At 42.6% G+C, this 19540-nt stretch overlaps 1 protein-coding gene across 2 annotated transcripts in view; it reads left to right on the top strand.

Annotated features, from left to right (window-relative positions):
• The window catches only part of LOC144601925 (microphthalmia-associated transcription factor-like), a 198933-nt gene that overhangs the window by 3907 nt on the left and 175486 nt on the right, over window positions 1–19540 (top strand). The window lies entirely within an intron of this gene.

Raw genomic sequence — 19540 nt, 5'->3', positions numbered from 1 at the left:
ATTAATCTGAGGTATCTCCTGTTTCTGCCATTCTGTTACTTAGAGTGAGTGTAGTGTACAGGAGCTATCATACCAACATAAGGGCTATCATCATGTCCTTTCCAAATAGCTGAAGACATCCCCATAAAGAAGAGACATAGAAACATAGAAAATAGGTGCAGGAGGAGGCCATTCGGCCCTTCGAGCCAGCACCGCCATTCATTGTGATCATGGCTGATCATCCACAATCAGTAACCCGTGCCCGCCTAAATGACCTGACCCTAAACGTCACCTGTCTATGTTCTCCCGAGATGCTGCCTGACCTGCTGAGTTACTCCGCTGCCTTGTGTCTTTTTTGTGTATTAACCGGCATCTGCAGTTCCTTGTTTCGACCCATAACTATGTTCCCAATGAGTTTTCCAACATCTCGATTACAAGTTCCCTCTTCCTAACACAAGCATGTTATTCCCACTCCTCCACCTCTGGCTGTTTTAGCAGGCCCATTGAAACCCTGCTAGCATTCCCAACTTGCTAGTCCATTCCCTGCCTTTAAAAACAAATCCCATGTACCTTTGCTCTTGTGCCTCTCTCTGCCAAGTAATGCTTGCTGAAATATCTCTTTGTGCTTGCTGATTATTGTGGAAAGTGTAAATTCTTGAGATTAAAACAGAGATTCAGCCATTACTAAATGTTTAAAAAAAAACATACTGCTGCTGTGTGAAATGGACAAGATAGGGCTTTTTTTCCAGGTTGAAGAAACTCACTTGGTTCTGAATGATACCGTTTTTTAAATTTTTTCTCTCTGAGTGAAACACATCAATGGCCATTACTGGTTGTTTTGCATCATGTTGGAAAATCTGTCTGGGTATTTTTGAGCAATATTTAAGAAATATTTGGACAGGTACATGGATAGGACAGGTTTAGAGGAACAATGGGGCAAATGCAGGCAGGTGGGACTAGTCTAGATGGGGCATGTTGGCTGGCGTGGGCAAGTTGGGCCGAAGGGCCTGTTTCCACACTGTAATAAGTCTCTATGACTCTGACTCTGGGAAAGGATTGATGAGGGCACGGCAGTGGATGTTGTCCATACCAGAGGCCATTAGTAAGATCTTTGTCCTGGTAGGCTAGTATGGGAGATGAGATTGCAAGGAATAAAAGATGAGCACGGTAATTGGATTCAAAATTGGCTTGGAGGAAGGAGTAGTTGTGGAGGGTTGCTTTTCTGACTGGAGACCTGTGACCAGTGGAGTTCCGCAAGGGTCGGTGCTGGGGCCACTGTTGCTTGTCATGTGCAGTAACAATTTGGGTGACTATTAACATTGTAGTAAATTTGCAGATAGCAGACAGTGAGGAAGGATGTCTAAGTTACAACATCATGTAGACCAGTTGTGTAGGTGGGTCAAGGAATGGCAAATTAAATGTAACTTTTGACAAGTGTGACATGTTGGCAAAGCAAGGCAGGACGTGGAAACTGTAAGGTCTAGGTTCAGGAGCAGCTTCTTCCCTACAACCATCAGACTATTAAACACTACAACCTCCAAATATGCTCCGAACTACTTAAAGTTGGGGGCATTGTTTTTGTCATTTGTTACATATGCACGTACATTCACGTCCAATCGTTCTTGCACACGTACTTGCACACACACAAATTTCATTGTTCTGTTTCGGGACATATGACTAACACTCTTGACATGATCAGCATGGACAAAGTTAGCTGAAAGGTTACCTGTTTCCGTGCTGTATTGCTCTCTGACTAACTTCCCCTTGGACCTCCAGCATGATTTCCACACCAAGAATATGCATAAAACTTTATTCCCATGCATTGATTGATCCTCTTGAAAAATTCTGGATGGCACTCAGACTAAGTTGTAACGTTGAGTTTAAATGCTCCAGAATTTTACTGGGCCACAGACTGTAAGAAAATGTTGTGCCTTCCACTCTTAAGATGATTTCATTCATTAGTATAAACTTTAGTGTATGAGGAAAAGTAAACATTTTTGTAATCTGTGCTGTGTAGATAAGGTACGGTGGATAACATTATCATGAAGATTGCAGCTTTGAAGTAAAATGTTTATTTTGCTGTTCATCCAATATAATATATATAACCTTGAAACCGGGGCAATATTATTTTATACAGAGAGTTGAAAGTTATCCTTTTTTAATTCCACTAACTCTGCTTACAAAATAAAAATTGATAGTTTATTGAGTATGATGCAACACAGTATTACTCCAGCATTTGTGTGCTGAATGGATTTGCCCATAATTGCTCGGCAGCTAATTTATAAGCTAATTTATAAACTGTCAGCAAGCTGACATTTGCTCTGGCTGTAGTGGAGAAATGGCACGAATTGTTGTGGGAATTTTCAAGGCACATGTTGTTTACTGTGGTGAACAGAAATAAAAGACAAAGTTATTTGCAAAAAAAACCCCTACAAAATCATGTGTGTGTATACGTGTGTACAAAATAGGGCAGTTAAGTAAATTGTGTAGGGAGTAACTGCAGATGCTAGTTTAAACCGAAGATAGACACAAAAAGCTGGAGTAACTCAACGGGTCAGAAGAAGGGTCTCGACCCGAAACGTCACCTACTCCTTTTCTCCAGAGATGCTGTCTGACCCGCTGAGTTACTCCAGCATTTTGCGTCTGTCTTCAGTTAAGTAAATTGTTGGGTGGGTGAAAACTGTGCAGTGTTGACATTGAAAGGTCAGTTAGTTTAGATTCGCATTCATAGATGCGTAATTTCCTCATAAAATTGTCAATAGTTTAGCTTAATTTATTGCCATGTGCACTGAGGTACAGTGAAAAACTGTTTGTTGTGTGCTATCCAGTCAGGGGAAAGACTACTCATGAATACAATCACAGTGTACAGATACAGGATTATGGGAATTGTTGCAGAAAATGACAATCTTGCCATGGTTTCCAAAGTTTGTTTTGTGCTATTGTGTTTAACTAAAATGTATATTTTTAAAATGACTACATTTGTTCTTTTAAAATGAAACAAATGAGATGCTTTTAAATAGTTAAAACATACTACAGGTGCATATTTAAAAACGTATGCTGGGGAGTTCTCATTGTACACCACGTGGCATTTACATGGATGAGTGCTGGCTGTTCTCTGTTGGACTGCCAGCACTAACGAGCAAGACTCAGATATCAAAGAAACAAGGCGTTCAGTCCATTGTACCAATGCCAACCCCTTTACCTATGGCCTACGCCTGGTTCTTGACTCCAATCCCAGTCCCTGCTCCCATGCCACCTCACCAGAGCTAGGGTAGCACTTCATTTCATAGTTCTATCTATTCCTTTTTTTCTTACAAAAGACTGTAATCATTGCTCTTTCAGACAATGTTTTTTAGTTTGGTTTACAGCGCAGAAACCGGCCAATTAGCCTACGAACCTGTACGTCTTTGGAGTGTGGGAGAAAACCGAAGATCTTGGAGAAAACCCACGCAGGTCACGGGGGAGAACATGCAAACTCCGTAAAGACAAGCACCCGTAGTCAGGATCGAACATGGGTCTCCGGCACTACAAGCGCTGTAGGGCAGCAACTCTACTGCTGTGCTACCATGCTGCCCTGCATGCTTGTAGGTAATTCAAGATAAACACAAAAGGCTGGAGAAACTCAACAGGTCTGGCAGCATCTCTGGAGAAAAGGAATCGGTGAGGTTTCCATCTCCCCTGGCACTCGGTCTGAAGGGTCTCAATCCAAAATGTCACCTATTCCGTTTCTCCAGAGATGCTGCCGCATCTGCTGAGTTACTCTGGCTTTTTGTGTCTATCTTCATTTTGAACCAGCATCTGCAGTTCCTTCCTGCACAGCTTGTAGGTAATTGAGTTTTAAATTGTTCTGTGCTGAGCAAAACCTTCAATAAATAGTCTAGAATATAAACCTCTGTTGCCAAATATTTGGACTGGAACTGTTGCGAATACCTTAAGTATTGATAAGATTGGGGGATTAGGGATGAATTCATGCAGATTTGGACATTAAATCCTGCTGTCTTTCATTCTCTTTCTAACAAGATCTCTAAGTTTTGTCTGATTGTAAAATATTGCAGTATTTTTGTGATTTGGCAATGATCTGCAAGCTCCATCATGGAACAAACCTCAATCTTTGTTTACGATCAGCAAAACAGTGGCAACCAGTACAGACTTTTGGAATGCATCCATTGAACGGCCAAAGTTGCTTTTACGAATCAAAGCAAGTATTTTTATCCCGTTGTGCCAATGAATCTAATCCGTACAGATGTGGAAAGCTTTGATCAAAACTGCCTTGATGCTTAAAAATCAGAGTACGAGAGAGAGAGAGAGAGAGAGAGAGAGAATGATTTCCTTGACTCAGCTTTTGGGCTTTTCTGTTGTGTATTGTAATTTTCCTTCTGCATATGTATTCAGCAAATGCATTTGTGGTGGGTAGTTTGCTGACGTTATAATTCTCTCATAGACGCTGCTCTGGGAATGTTTAATGACATATTTTCATACTTTGTATCATTGACAAAGTTGTTCATTTAGCGTGGTTTTTATTCATCTGTTTCTGCTGAATAATGTATGTATAGTCGCTTGTTTCAGATCTAATTTGATGTGATTTAATCTTCCCAGAGAGTGTTGCATTTGGTTGTAGGAGTCAGTGAAGCATTATTTGACTCTCCATGGTGAGGTGAAATGAATGTAACGACTGCTTTTCTGCAGATTATGTCAGGCAAAATAAAGCATTTTGCTGCTAAAAGCCACAACATCACAGCATCAATTTAAAGCTTGCTTTCGACAATTGTTAAAGCAGTAGGCCAACAGTAGAAACAAGGAACTGCCGAGTGGGTAGTCTTGAAAGATACAAAATGGCTGAGATAGAGTGGGAGTGGAAAGGATGTTTCCAGTAATGAGAGAGACGAGAACCAGAGGACACAGCCTCGGAATAAAAGGGCATGCCATTAGACTGGAGATAAGGGTGGAATTCATTGCTGCAGGTGGCTGTGGAGGCCGAGACATGGGGTATTTTTAAAGTGGAGATTGATGGGTTCTTGATCAGTGCGGGTTATGGGGGAAAGGCAGGAGGATGGTGTTGAGGGGGAAAATAGATCAGCCATGATTGAACTGATAGGCTGAATGGCCTAGTTCTGCTCCCATGTCTTGTGGTCTTATGGAGCTTGAGGCGTGCCTTGTTTTTTCATTCAAGACCATCCACTTATTCTGTTCCTTCCATACATTCCCTTTGCCCACCTTTTCAAACATTCAGCAGTCAATTGGGGTTGCATCCCAAGAGAGTCGAGAATTCACAAGTTCATAAGACATTGGAGCAGAATTAGGCCATTTGGTCCATCAAGTCTACTCCGCCATTCAATCATAGCTGATCTATTTTTCCCTCTCAGCCTCATTCTCCTGCCTACTTCACCCGTGGTATCAATAGCCTGTCAATCTCCACTCTAAAAATATCCAATGACTTGGCCTCCACAGCCGTCTGTGGCAATGAATTCCGCAGATTCACCACCCTCTGGTTGTAGAAGGCTCGAGTTGAGTGTTTAATTATATGTACCGGCAATGGAACAATGACATTTTTTACTTGCAGCAGCATAATGAGCTTGTAAACACAAAACACATAGATAATGTATAATTAACAAAACTTTAATAAACTAAAAACCCCAATACTAGTACAAAAAAACCCCCCAAAGTCCCTACATCAATTCGAGAGTCCATAGTTCAGAGCTGAGCCACTCACGTTCTTTTCCAAACTATCTTATTCTAAACTCATCTCTTTTTCCTTGCATGCACTTGCCTTTCTGGCCCATCTTGGCTGACGTTGCAGTTACTCTTACACAGGGGCTTTCCTTTCCCTTTTCAAACCAAAGTCAAACAGCCCCTCACGAAACCCATCATCACTGAGTGTTCTTTCAAACTACTGATTTTAGTTTAGTTTAGAGATACAGTGCGGAAACGGGCCCTTCGGCCCACCAAATCCGCGCCGACCAGCGATCCCCGCACATTAACACAATCCTACACCCACTCGGGGACAATTTACACTTCTACCGAGTATACAAATCCACGCCAATTAACCTACAAACCTGTACGTCATTGGAGTGTGGGAGGAAAGCGAAGATCTCTGCGACAAACCCATGCGGTCACAGGTAGAATGTACAAACTCGTCGGGATCGAACCCAGGTCTCTGGTGCTGTAAGGCAGCAACTCTACCAATAATTCCCACTTTTATAATGCCTGTCCATTGACCTGCACCAACCCACTTAAATCTCCCCATCTTAGTTTCTATTCTTTTACAGAAACAATGGGTCTTATCAAAGCTCAAACACCATTTTATTTACTGCATCAATGGTGCATTATCTCTCTTTGGCCGATTTAGTCATTGACACAGTCAACAATGCGATTCTCTAGTAGCTGGCTTTCATTATGCAATTCAGTGGGTCCGCCCTTCCTTGATAACACTCAAACCTACACCACAGGTGTGACTGCATGGGTTTCCTCCCACATCCCAAAGACATGCAGTTAGGCACAGACAAGTAGGTTAATTGGCCTCTGCAAAATGATCGCAAGTGTGTAGGGAGTGGATGTGAAAGTGGGATAATGTAGAACCAGTGGTGGATGGTCGGCATGGACTTGCTGGGCCAAAGTGCCTGTTTCCATGCTGTGTCTCTAAACTAGACCAAAATTATATTTCAAGCTCTTGCTTGGAAAGGGAGTATCAGATGGACAGAAGAGGGAGGTGCTCAAAGACTACTTGAAGAAATACAACGTCCCCACTGATTCCTGGAACCTCCTTCCCTATGACCATTCAAAGTGGAGGAGTTTTGGGAATGGTGTTTAAATCCTTGAGTCCATAGATGGGAAGCACACACAAGTTATAGAAAGTGCTGGTCACCTCACAAGCTTCCCACCCACCTGCCGTGTCATCTGCCTCCCGTCATGACTGTGCAACAGTGCAAGGCTCCCATGTTCACTTCCATTCTGTGACGTGTTCCTTGGTACTTCAGTTATGAGCATGATGGACCTTCTTCCAGTAAAACATCTCTACAGCAGATTGATGCTATGGCAGCCTGATTGTGTAACTACGTTTGAGGTCTTGTCAGTGACTCCACCTCCTACAACTGGTTGGCGGAGACTGTAACATGAAGACACAAGCAACTGCAGATGCCTGAGTTTGTGAAGACACACAGTGCTGGAGTAACTCAGCTGGTCGGGCAGCATCTCCGAACAAGATTACAACTTGGAGAGACAAGGAACTGCAGATACTCGAGTCTGGTGTTGAATGTAAAGTGCTGGAGTAACTCAGTTGTATTTCTTCTAAATGTCATTGAGCACCTCCTTCTGTCCACCTGATGCTCTCTTTCCAAGCAAGAGGTTGAAAAAGAGTTTTGGTTTAGTTTAGAGATACAGCATAGAAACAGTCTCTTCGGCCCACCCGCTCAACGCCAACCATCCACCCATTCACACTAGTTCAGTACTATCCCACTTTCCCACTCCCGACGCATCAGTGAGCATTTTCCAGAGGCCAATTAACCTACAGGCAGCATCACTGAACAAGACTGCAACTTGGATCTCTCACTTGAACCTAAGCAGAGCATTTGACCCTAAAGTTTCCACAGCAAGTTCTCTCTACTTTATCCACCACCACCAAAGCTGTGATGTTGAAGTCTTCGATCGGGTCCAAGTAATTTCCCAACCATATTTCTTTCAGTTGAATTTGTATTCTGAGATGTGGAGATGGATAAAATGAGGCAATCGTGCACTTTTAATGTGTTACCAGTTAAATCACCTTAGTTTTTTTTATGTAGGAATGCCCAGCGGTATGAACATTGACTTCTCTAACTTTAGATAGTTCCTCTGTCCCTCTCTTCCCCTCCCCCTTCCCAGTTCTCTCACTGTCTTCCTGTCTCCACCTACATCCTTTCTTTGTCCCGCCCCCCTGACAACAGTCTGAAGAAGGGTCTCGACCCGAAACGTCACCCCTTCTCTCCAAAGATGCTGCCTGACCCGCTGAGTTACTCCAGCATTTTGTGATACCTTAAGTTTTTTTTGTGGAAAGTTGTACTGAATTATGAAGAGTTTTATGCCTTCAAGCAGCCTGAAATAGTGAGACAACATGAAGGACGCTTGATAAAGAGACAGTGGGCTGAAGGACCTGTTTCCATGTTGGATCTCAAAAACGAAACTCAATTGTGCCTCTTGTAAATCTTCCATAATTTGGAGCCCAGTCAATTCCACCACCCTCTCCAATTCCCCAGGTGGTGTCAGCAGGTTTTCCCTCAAAAACAAACAGAAATGCCAGACAAAGTCTTAAAGTTAATCAGATGAAAGAACAGGACAAAAATATCTGACATTAGAATAACACGTGTCAGGAAGTTGGTATGGTCTGAGTTCCAGCTATGAATATGTAGAAACAACCAACTGCTGATACTGGTTAATACACAAAAGGACACAAGTGCTGGGGTAACTCAGTGGGTCAAGCAGCATCTCTGGAGAACATGGATAGGTGACGTTTCTGGTCAGGACCTTTCATCAGACTAAGAGCCAGGGAGGGCAATATGTACACAACCTTCTTGTTGTTTATCATGGTGTTTACAGGCTGTGCTGCTGCAAGTAAGAATGTCATTGTTCCGTTTCGGGACATATGACAATGACAATAAAACTCTCTTGATTTGATGTTTTGGGATAGTTTCACTCTCGTATGGCAGGGACATTTAGCTCTGAGAAGTGAAGGTATTCATGGAGGCAATTTGTACCTTCTAAGACACCTCCATGCCCTGATTTACCTCAGTTTCGTTTATTGTCACGTATATCGAGGTACAGTAAAAAGCTTTTGTTGCACACTACCCAGTCAGCAGAAAGACAATGCATGATTACAATCGAGCCATCCACATTGTACAGATACATGATAAAGGGAATAATGAGGACAAGATAAGGCAGTAGAGTCCAATCAAAGATAGTCCGAGGGTCTCCAATGAGGTAGATAGAAGTTCAAGCATCGGGGAAGGGTTCGAGGGATGTGGGCCGGTGGGACTGGTGTAGATGGGGCATCTTGGACTGCATGGACAAGCTGGGTTGAATGGCCTGTTTCCGTGCTGTTTGACTCTATAACAAAGCAAACCGTCTCCTGTTTGTGTTGTGTTGCGGTACCTCTGTTGTAACTACCTTCCCAGAGGATTCTGACATCCTTTCTCCTTAAGAAAGCATGAACTCTTTATTGCTGATACTCTGAAGGAGGTGAAACTGTGCTGGTTCTATTGTGGTGTAACAGCTCAGCACTTCCTGACATTAGAGTTGCGAGGAAAGATCCCACTAACATGGAAAACTCAGCATAACGCCCAATATTGGATATTAAAAAAGCAAAGCAGAGGTTACATGAGGGAACACTACCACATCCTTCATTTTTCTTTTAAGAGCTCATTAAACACCTATTTGAGAGATTGCAAACTAAAGTCGGGTCAAGATATTAAACCAAGGATAAAACATTCTCTGGGATCCTTGTTCATAGTTCCAGGAACAAGGTACATGAATGGCATTGAGAATTTAAAATTGTTCTTGGAGTGAAGAAGGTTTAATGAATTGAAAGAAATATTCAAACTCGTGCAGAAATCTTATCAAAATAAGAAGGTTGTAGGTTTATCGACTTGTATAAATGTAAATTGCCAGTAGTGTTTGTAGGATAGTGTTAATGTGCGGGGATCACTGGTCGGTGCGGACTCGGTGGGCTGATGGGCCTGTTTCCGCGTTGTATCTCTAAACTAAAGTGAAATGGTTTTCAAAGGCATGAGTTTAATAAACCAGAGGGAAAAGTAAACCAAAGATGATAAAAGGAAAGCTTTTTAACTTGGAATTCATTACTTTAGAGAGTGGTAAAAACACATTCGGTCTTGTGTTCTTAAATGGTATTACATTCATGAGGGGATAAAGAAATTGCTCATCTGAGGAGTTTGTGAATGGGGCAGAATAGATGATGCTTATAAAAAGCCAATGTGCTTTTCATAGACTCCTCCATGCCAAAATGACACTATGATTCTGCATTCAGGACAAGAGCAGAAAATTCTTTCGACGTCTTGGTCGATTTCTCGTACAAACACCATCCAGTTTGCATAGCCATCATTCTGCGAGGGCCGAAACACTTTCTCACATAAGAAGAATGATTATGCTGTCAATGTATTTCCTACTATGTTGCCGCACACATGCAAGTCTATTTACATTTTAAAAAAAATCCAAGTTGAAGAGCATATAGTGGCTTGTCCTTGCGATTCTTAGTTGAGTGATTTTTGAAACTATTTGGGGAGATTGCTATTGGCATTATAATGTAACTAGACAGTTGCTGTCTAGACAGTACATGGACAGGACAGGTGTGGAGGGATATGGGCCAAACGCGGGCAGGTGGGACGAGTGCAGCTGGGACATGTTGGCCGGTGTGGGCAAGTTGGCCTGAAGGGCCTGTTTCCACGCTGTATCACTCTACGACTCTTAGACTGTATAACTAACATGTCACCCATGCCTCTGGAAACCACGTAATATCAAAGAAGCGAGAATGCTCGGAGCATGTTGGAGACAGGTTATTTTCTGGCCTTTTGGTGGGCTGTGTAGTTCTACAGCCTTTAAAGGGCAGTGGAGCAATGTTATATACTCACAATCAATTCAGGGACAATTTCTTCCCAGCTGTTATCAGGCAACTGAATCATCCTACCACAACCTGAGAGCTGTACTGAACTACTATCTACCTCATTGGTGACCCTCGGTTTATCCTTGATCGGACTTTGCTGGCTTTATCTTGCACTAAACGTTATTCCCTTATCATGTATCTATACACCGCAAATGGCTCGATTGTAATCATGTATTGTCTTTCTGCTGACTGGTTAGCAAGCAACAAAAGCATTTCACTGTACCTCGGTACACGTGACAATAAAGTAAACTGAAACTGATCTTTGCCGTAGGTATATCCAGTCAAACTAATGTTGCGGAGGTATTTTGGATGCTGTGGATTTTGCGTAACATCGCATTTGGATTGAGGTTCTTTTGATTTTTATCTGATATTTCGCATGCTTATTCTTTAACATGTAACTACTGAGAGCAGATTACTGCTCTGGTAATGGAGACCTTAATAAGAATGTGTGTTGACTTGGTGAGCATCACACACCTTACCAGCAAAGTGCCAAGCAAGTCACAAACTCATCAGTGCTAAAGCTGGCTCCCTCTCAGCTGAAATAGTGCAGACTTGCCACACAGTAAAATCTGCGCATTACATTTTCCATTATCAAGGTGACATTGAAAGGGAGTTCACCAAAGCGTAATAATGAAATGATTGATGCTTTGAGCAAGTGGTTAATATCAAACTCCACAGCCTGACTGAGAATAGTTGTGGGCGTGTGAGATGGGTGTTTTGCTGCTTACTCTTAGATCACCCATATTTCCTTTATTTAAAGTCACGGTTAAGAATATACAGTGCCCTCCATAATGTTTGGGACAAAGACCCATCATTTATTTATTTGCCTCTGTACTCCACAATTTGAGATTTGTAATAGAAAAAATCACATGTGGTTAAAGTGCACATTGTCAGATTTTATTAAAGGGTATTTTTATACATTTTGGTTTCACCATGTAAAAATTACAGCTGTGTTTACATAGTTCCCCCCATTTCAGGGCACCATAATGTTTGGGACGCATGGCTTCACAGACGTTTGTAATTGCTCAGGTGTGTTTAATTGCCTGCTTAATGCAGGTATAAGAGAGCTCTCAGCACCTAGTCTTTCCTCCAGTCTTTCCATCAACTTTGAAAACTTTTATTGCTGTTTATCAACATGATGACCAAAGTTGTGCCAATGAAAATCAAAGAAGCCATTATGAGACTGAGAAACAAGAATAAAACTGTTAGAGACATCAGCCAAACCCCAGGCTTACCAAAATCAACTGTTTGGAACATCATTAAGAAGAAAGAGAGCACTGGTGAGCTTACTAATCGCAAAGGGACTGGCAGGCCAAGGAAGACCTCCACAACTGATGACAGAAGAATTCTCTATAATAAAGAAAAATCCCCAAACATCTTTCTGACAGATCAGAAACACTCTTCAGGAGTCAGGTGTAGATTTGTCAATGATCCCTGTCCGTAGAAGACTTCATGAACAGAAGTACAGAGGCTACACTGCAAGATGCAAACCACTGGTTAGCCGCAAAAATAGGATGGCCAGGTTACAATTTGCCAAGAAGTACTTAAAAGAGCAACCACAGTTCTGGAAAAAGGTCTTGTGGACAGATGAGACGAAGATTAACTTATATCAGAGTGATGGCAAGAGCAAAGTATGGAGGAGAGAAGGAACTGCCTAAGATCCAAAGCACTCCACCTCAACTGTGAAACACGGTGGTGGGGGTGTTATGGCCTGGGCATGTATGGCTGCTGAAGGTACTGGCTCACTTATCTTCATTGATGATACAACTGCTGATGGTAGTAGCATAATGAATTCTGGTGGATAGGCACATCCTATCTGTTTAGGTTGAAACAAATGCCTCAAAATTCATTGGCCGGCAGTTCATTCTACAGCAAGACAATGATGCCAAACATACGGCTAAAGCAAAAAAGGAGTTTTTCAAAGCTAAAAAATGGTCAATTCTTGAGTGGCCAAGTCAATCACCCGATCTGAATCCAATTGAGCATGCCTTTTATATGCTGAAGAGAAAACTGAAGGGGACTAGCCCCCAAAACAAGCATAAGCTAAAGATGGCTGCAATACAGGCCTGGCAGAGCATCACCAGAGAAGACACCCAGCAACTGGTGATGTCCATGAATCACAGACTTCAAGCAGTCATTGCAGGCAAAGGATATGCAACAAAATACTAAACATGATTACTTCCATTTACATGACATTGCTGTGTCCCAAACATTATGGTGCCCTGAAATGGGAGGACTATGAATAAACACTGCTGTAATTTCTACATGGTGAAACCAAAATGTATAAAAATGGCCCTTATTAAAATGTGACAATGTGCACTTTAACCACATGTAATTTTTTTTCTATTACAAATCTCAAATTGTGGAGTACAGAGGCAAATAAATAAATGATGGATCTTTGTCCCAAACATTATGGAGGGCACTGTACATAATGCTATTTTAAAATAAAGTAAAAATAGCATTACATAATGCCATTTCAAAATAGTTTGTATTTGTTTTAAATATAATTGACCGCTCATTAATAAGAACGATTTGAAGCTTTCTAATGCTCACTTATTTTACAAATGGATAATGCATCATAGAGTCACACAGTATGGAAACAGACCTATCGGCCCATTTTGCCAACGCCAACCAACATGTCCCATCTTCACTAGTCTCACCTGCCTGCACTTGGCCCATGTCCCTCCAACCTTTTCTATCCGTGTACCTGTCTAAATGCTTTTTTAAACATTGTGATAGTACCCAAGTGAACTTCAACAACAAGATTATGTATCAGATCTGAATATCTGTCAAAGGCTACGAGAAGACAGGAGAACTGGATTGAGAGGGGAAAATGGATCAGCCACGATCACATGGTGGAGCAGACTCGATGGACCGAATGGGCTAATGTTGCTCCTGTGTCTTATGACCTTGTAAATGCAGTTAGCTCACAATGAAGCTAGCAGTTTGGAAGAAGGATGTAGAGAAAGAGAACGTCTGTAGAGAAAATCCAGAAGAAAGAGACCTGGATGTGGTGCTCGTCTGAATGACAGCACTTCAGTACACTTTTCTCCTTCGGATGTCCTGGCCGACTGGCCAGTGGTAAAACCAGAGGGCGGAGGGTACAACAAGGGATGTTTGGCCGTGATCTCTAGCTTCTGGGTAAGAGAAACCCTACCTTGGACTGTGGGTGCGGTTAAGGCAAGAAAGACGGTTTGGAACGGGCCATTGGGAAGAGACAGGGAGATAAATTGGTAAGGATGGTGCTGGTGATCGCAACAGTGTGATGAGGCTGGAAGTTTAGTTGAGAAACTTGTTGCATTTGGGACGAGTTGGTATTGGTGCTGTGTGGGGTACTTCATGTTGTCGTGGTGTCTTGGCCCACAGGTAGTGTTTTCACAATGCACTAACCTACTGATTTGGTCAATTCCTCCTCGTGTTTCCCTGCTGAGATTCCCGAGCCCGGAGAATCCAATTGAGAGCTGAATAAATTAAACTCGTCTCTGAATTTGATTTGAGTTTGATGACAAAATCTGTCATTTACTCCACATACAGAACATGAACACAGTTAATGCGGCAGTGGGCAGGTGTGCTGTAGATGAGAACTAAACTGTTTTGTTTTAATCCCCTTCTCTTGTTTTGGTGAATTAAATCAAGGTCAATGTATTTTTGTTTTCTTGAGCAAGACTGCAGTGTCCTTTGTAATGAGTCTTTGGAAATACTTATTCAAGTGCAAACTTACTGTTTTTAAATGAACAAAATTTGTCATTGGCTGTCATTAATTTGTCGTTAATTTTGTAGGTGTTGTGTTGTAGGTCTTCAGACTTCTCTTTTTATGCTGCCATTCCATGTGACAACGTTCTTGATGTATTAGTCTTTGACCCCATTGCATTGGGAATATTATGTTGATTTGGCTGGGCTGATCCAGTCACAGGTGACTCTTGCACATTTGTGCCGCAGCTGGGCACATATGGCCGGCCGTGCAAGACCAGCTTTGCTGATCCTCAATAATCTGTGAGCAAATTTGGGCCCCATATCTGAGGAAGGATGTGCTGGCTCTGGAGAGGGTCTGGAGGAGATTTACAAGAATGATCCCAGGAATGAGTGGGTTAGCATATGATGAGCGCTTGACGTCACTGGGCCTGTACTGGGCATGTTGAGGAGGGGACCTCATTGAAACTTACAAAATAATGAAAGGCTTGGAGTGGATGTGGAAAGGATGTTTCCACTGGTGGGAGACTCCAGGATCAGAGGTCACAGCCTCAGAATTAATGGGCGCACGTTTAGAAAGGAGGTGAAGAGGAACTTCTTTAGTCAAAGGGTAGTTAATCTGTGGAACTGATTGCCACAGAGGGCTGTGGAGGCCAAGTCAGTGGATATTTTTAAGGCAGAGATAGACAAATACTTGATTAGAAAGGGTGTCAAGGATTATGGGGTGAAGGCAGGAAAGTGGGATTAGGAGGCAGAGATCAGCCATGATTGAATGGTGGAGTGGACTCGATGGGCCCAATGGCCTAATTCTACTCCTATAACTTGTGAATCTCCAGTCAGGTGTGACTGGGCCTTATGTGAAGCCTGCAAAGGTTTGGTAGAAGACAAAATGTGAGTCAGATGTTTGTCTGTTATCAAAGCTCTGATGGATTTAAAGTTTATAAAATTTCCCTATCATCACAAACATTTAAAACCTGTTTAAAACTAAATTTAATTTTTTAGCAATACTAAAACTATGAAATTTAAAATAAAATGCTGCTGGTTAAAATCACGAAAAACATGTAAATAAAAACATTAAATATATAAAATTATAAAAAAAATATTTGGCTTTACTTTGGCCTCATAATCTGTGGACCTTGATCTTCATTGAAATGAACAGGTCTCTGCTCCTGTACCAGATCTGAACTGGCCAAGGACATTAAAGTCTGAAGAAGGGTCCCAACCTGAAATGTTGCCCATCCTTTTTCTCCAGAGATGCTGCCTAACCCGCTGAGTTACTCCAGCACTTTGTGGCTTTCTCGGACACCAAATCCTGGAGTATCTCAGCGAGTCAAGCAGCATCTCTGGAGAACGGGGATAGGTGCTGTTTCTTCAAGCGTCCCGACCCGAAACATCACCTAACCCTGTCTCCAGAGATGCTGCTTGGTCTGCTGAGTTACTCCAGCACTCTGTGTAAACTAGCATCGGCAGTTCCTAGTTTCTACACCGAACTAGCCTAGGATTGGGGTGTTGCTTTCTCCATTGTATCACTGAGCAATCCTAGTCAGACTGTGCCCCGTTGGTTGGCCTGATGTGGAATGTGGTGACAGATGTGGAGCAATTAGTCTCGCAATATATTTTAGGCTTCTGCATTCCGCGGTGCATGTGGAGAAGTCTGAGGCGGGCGTACTGAAAATTTAGCAGCTGGAGGCGGGCAAGATTTGCCCCGATGGGGATCTATGCCTGAGCACTAGATGGTGCTGTACTTCAACACACTAACACCTTGGGCACTGAGCCACCAGATTATAACTGCATTATTCAAAGGGCAGGTTGAAGATGTCAACTAGAGAGCTTTCTGCTCTCGACGTGCTTTGGAGGCATTGTGTTTTCTGATAGGTTTCTGATGAAGTCTTCACAAAATAAGCCAGGGGTAACTATTTCACACTTAGGGTGGTTGGTGTATGGAATGCACTGCTGGAGGAGGTAGTTGAGGCTGGTACTATTGCAACGTTAAAAAACATTTAGACACGCACATGGATAGGACAGGTTTAGAGGGACATGGGCCAAATGCAGGCAGGTGGGACTAGTGTAGATGGGGTATGCATGTTGGGCAAGTTGGGCCAAAGGGCCTGTTTCCACGCTGTATGACTCTGACTCTACAGAGGTGCATGAAATACTGTTGGCTTCTGTTTGTCCAAAATGGTTTGGGATGTTAGTTGTCTGAAATTCAATTAAAAATTATGAAAGAAGAACATCTTCAAGCAGCCGAAAGCATATATTAGATTATGCACTCCAAATGAAGCACTGTAAGGCAGTTGAATGGATAAACTACTAGAAGGGATTCCTTTGAGGATATTTTAGTACAGTGAAGCCATGACCCAATTTAGGACTAAATTCAATGTCAGGGTTTAAAAATAATTACCATCAATGGAATTAAAGTTTAAATCAATGCACTTTGTCGTTGGCACTGTTCGTGAAGAGTGCAATTATGCAAAATGTTTGCATGTTTGAAAAGAAAATAGGTTTTTCAGGAAAAAAGGGTGTTAATCATTCTTTACCCCCAAGGGGCAGCACAGTCACGCAGCGGTGGAGTTGCTGCCTTACGGCACCAGAGACCCGGATTCGATCCTGACCTCGGTACAGAGTTTGTATGTTCTCCCTGTGAGCGCCTGGTATTTCTCCGGTTGCTCCGGTTTCCTCCCACATTCCAAAGACATACAGATTTGTAGGTTAATTGACTTCTGTAAATTGTCCTTGGTGTGCAGGATGGGAGAGTGGGATAACATAGAACTAGTGTACAGGTGATCGTTGGTCAGCATAGACTCAGTGGGCTGAAGGGCCTGTATCAATTGTGCTTTAAGTATAGATGTGACACATCCTAACCAGTTGCCAAGTTCTTTTGCTAAGTCCATAACGCGCACAAATTCTAAGCAATTATTTTTATTGTACAGCATTTGAGAGTTTATCTTTAGACTTTAGAGATACAATGCGGAAACAGGACCCTCGGCCCACCGAGTCCACGTCGACCAGTGATCACTCCGTACACTAACACTATCCTGCACACAATTTACAATTTTTACCAAAGCCAATTAACCTACAAACCTGTACATCTTTGGAATGAGTGAGCAAACCGGAGCAACCGGAGAAAACCCACGTGATCATGGAGAACGTACAAACTCCGTACAGGCAGCACCCGTAGTCCGGATCGAAACCAGTCTTTGGCGCTGTAAGGCAACAACTCTACCGACACGCCACTGTGCCGCACAAAATGAATGTCATTTTTAAACACCGCCACAGATTTGGCAGGGACGATACTTGCTGGTGTTTAAAAGTAGTTAGCCTTCATAGCCTTTTTACAGACTGAACCTGCCAGGGAAAGTAAATAATCAAAGTCTAAACTCTGAGGCCCAAATCTCTATCAACTGCAAGTCAATGCTCTCAGCGGTTCCACTGAATAATTGCCAACACTTCAGAGTTCGGGCAGGTCATACAGGTCTGAACAGGATGTTCCTCAATAGCTGTTTGCAAATACAAGCTACTAATATCTTCGATGTGAAGTGGATCATATTTACTTTCTGGGCTTTGTGCAATGCTTACGATGGAAATAGTGCATGACAGAGCTACCGTAATGATATTTGAGTTTAGTTAGTTAGAGACACAGTGTGGAACCAGGCCCTTCGGCCCACCGAGTCCACACTGACCAGTGATCACTGCACATTAACACTATCCTACACAGACTATTTACACTTGTACCAAGTCAAATTAACCTATAAACCTTTGGGGGAGGGGGGAACTGAGAAAAGCCACGTAAAACCCAGAAAAGCCTCTGAGAAAACCCATGTAAGTCATGGGGAGAACATAGAAACTCCGTGCAGACAGCACCCGTGATCGGGATTGAACCTGCGTTTCTGGTGCTGCAAGCGCTGTAAGATAGCAACTCTACCGATGTGCCACCATGCTGCCTTGTCACCTTCCCCTCAGATAACAATGAACCATTCTATATTTCATTATCATCGTCTGCTTGGATCTGTAGTTTTCACACCTTACCCTTCCTTATCTCTAGACTCCCTCTCCACTGACTCTCAGTCTGAAGAAGGGTCTCGACTTGAAACGTCGCCCATTCCTTCTTTCCAGAGATGCTGCCTGTCCTGCTGAGTTACTCTAGCATTTGTGTCTATCTTCGGTGTGAAACCAGCATCTGCAGTTCCTTCCTACAAATAACAGTGCTGCCTGGTGTAGGTTGGCTTGGTCAGATATTGCACTACATTCATTTCTGAATTTGCACAAGTCTGATGTTGAAGACTGGGGACTGTTGATGACTAGGGACAATTTTACTTTTATACTAAGTCAATTAACCTACATCTTTGGAGTGTGGGAGGAAACCGAAGCTCTCGGAAAAATCCCACGCAGGTCACAGGGAGAACGTACAGACAGCAACCATAGTCGGGATCGAATCCTGGTCTTCGGTGCTGTAAGGCAGCAATTCTACTGCTGCGCCACCGTGCCGCACCAATGTGAAGAAGGTAGATTAACAATGTTGATGGCATTCAACTCATTGCATCTACTCTTTCACTTTGGATGAGCTAACAGTCCGTATCTCGCTTTCTTTGTACCTCTGCATTAGGATACTCTAATGAGTGTCAAGAGTTCATTACTCTTGTCAAGAGTTCATTACTCCAATGAGGCGGCACAGTGGTGCAGCGGTAGAGTTGTTGCCTTACAGCACCAGAGACCCGGGTTCGATCCTGACTACAAGTGCTACCGTACAGAGTTTGTAAGTTCTCCCTGTGACTGCATGGGTTTTCTCCCACACTCCAAAGGCATAGGGTTTTTGTAGGTTAATTGGCTTTGGTTAAAAAAAATAGTAAATTGCCTCTAGTGTGTAGGATAGTGGTAGTGTACGGGGTGATATGCTGGTCGACGTGGACTCGCTAGGCCAAAGGGCCTGTTACCGCACTGTATCTCAAGTCTGATCATCTTCCGTTCAGTTCCCTTTCTGAAGGTTGTCAATGAATCTGCCTCCACTGCACTTCTTTAGACTCTTCTGCAGATTTGTTGAAAATTGGTGGAAGGATTAGAGGGAAGACCATAACTTATTTTCACCATCCAGTTTATTATTTGTTTTATTTATTAAATAATAGATTTTACATAAACGGGAAATGTTTCTTTTCACTGCCATATGCTGCATTTTTTTCTGACGAAGGAATCCTTATGGAATGATTGTGGTCAAGTTATTAACCTTTTGCAAAA

This window comes from Rhinoraja longicauda, chromosome 17 (genome assembly GCF_053455715.1).
Source record: "Rhinoraja longicauda isolate Sanriku21f chromosome 17, sRhiLon1.1, whole genome shotgun sequence".
NCBI classification, from domain to species: domain Eukaryota; kingdom Metazoa; phylum Chordata; class Chondrichthyes; order Rajiformes; family Arhynchobatidae; genus Rhinoraja; species Rhinoraja longicauda.
The sequence above is the reverse complement of the archived record's forward strand: the minus strand, read 5'-3'. Positions and strand labels throughout refer to the sequence as shown.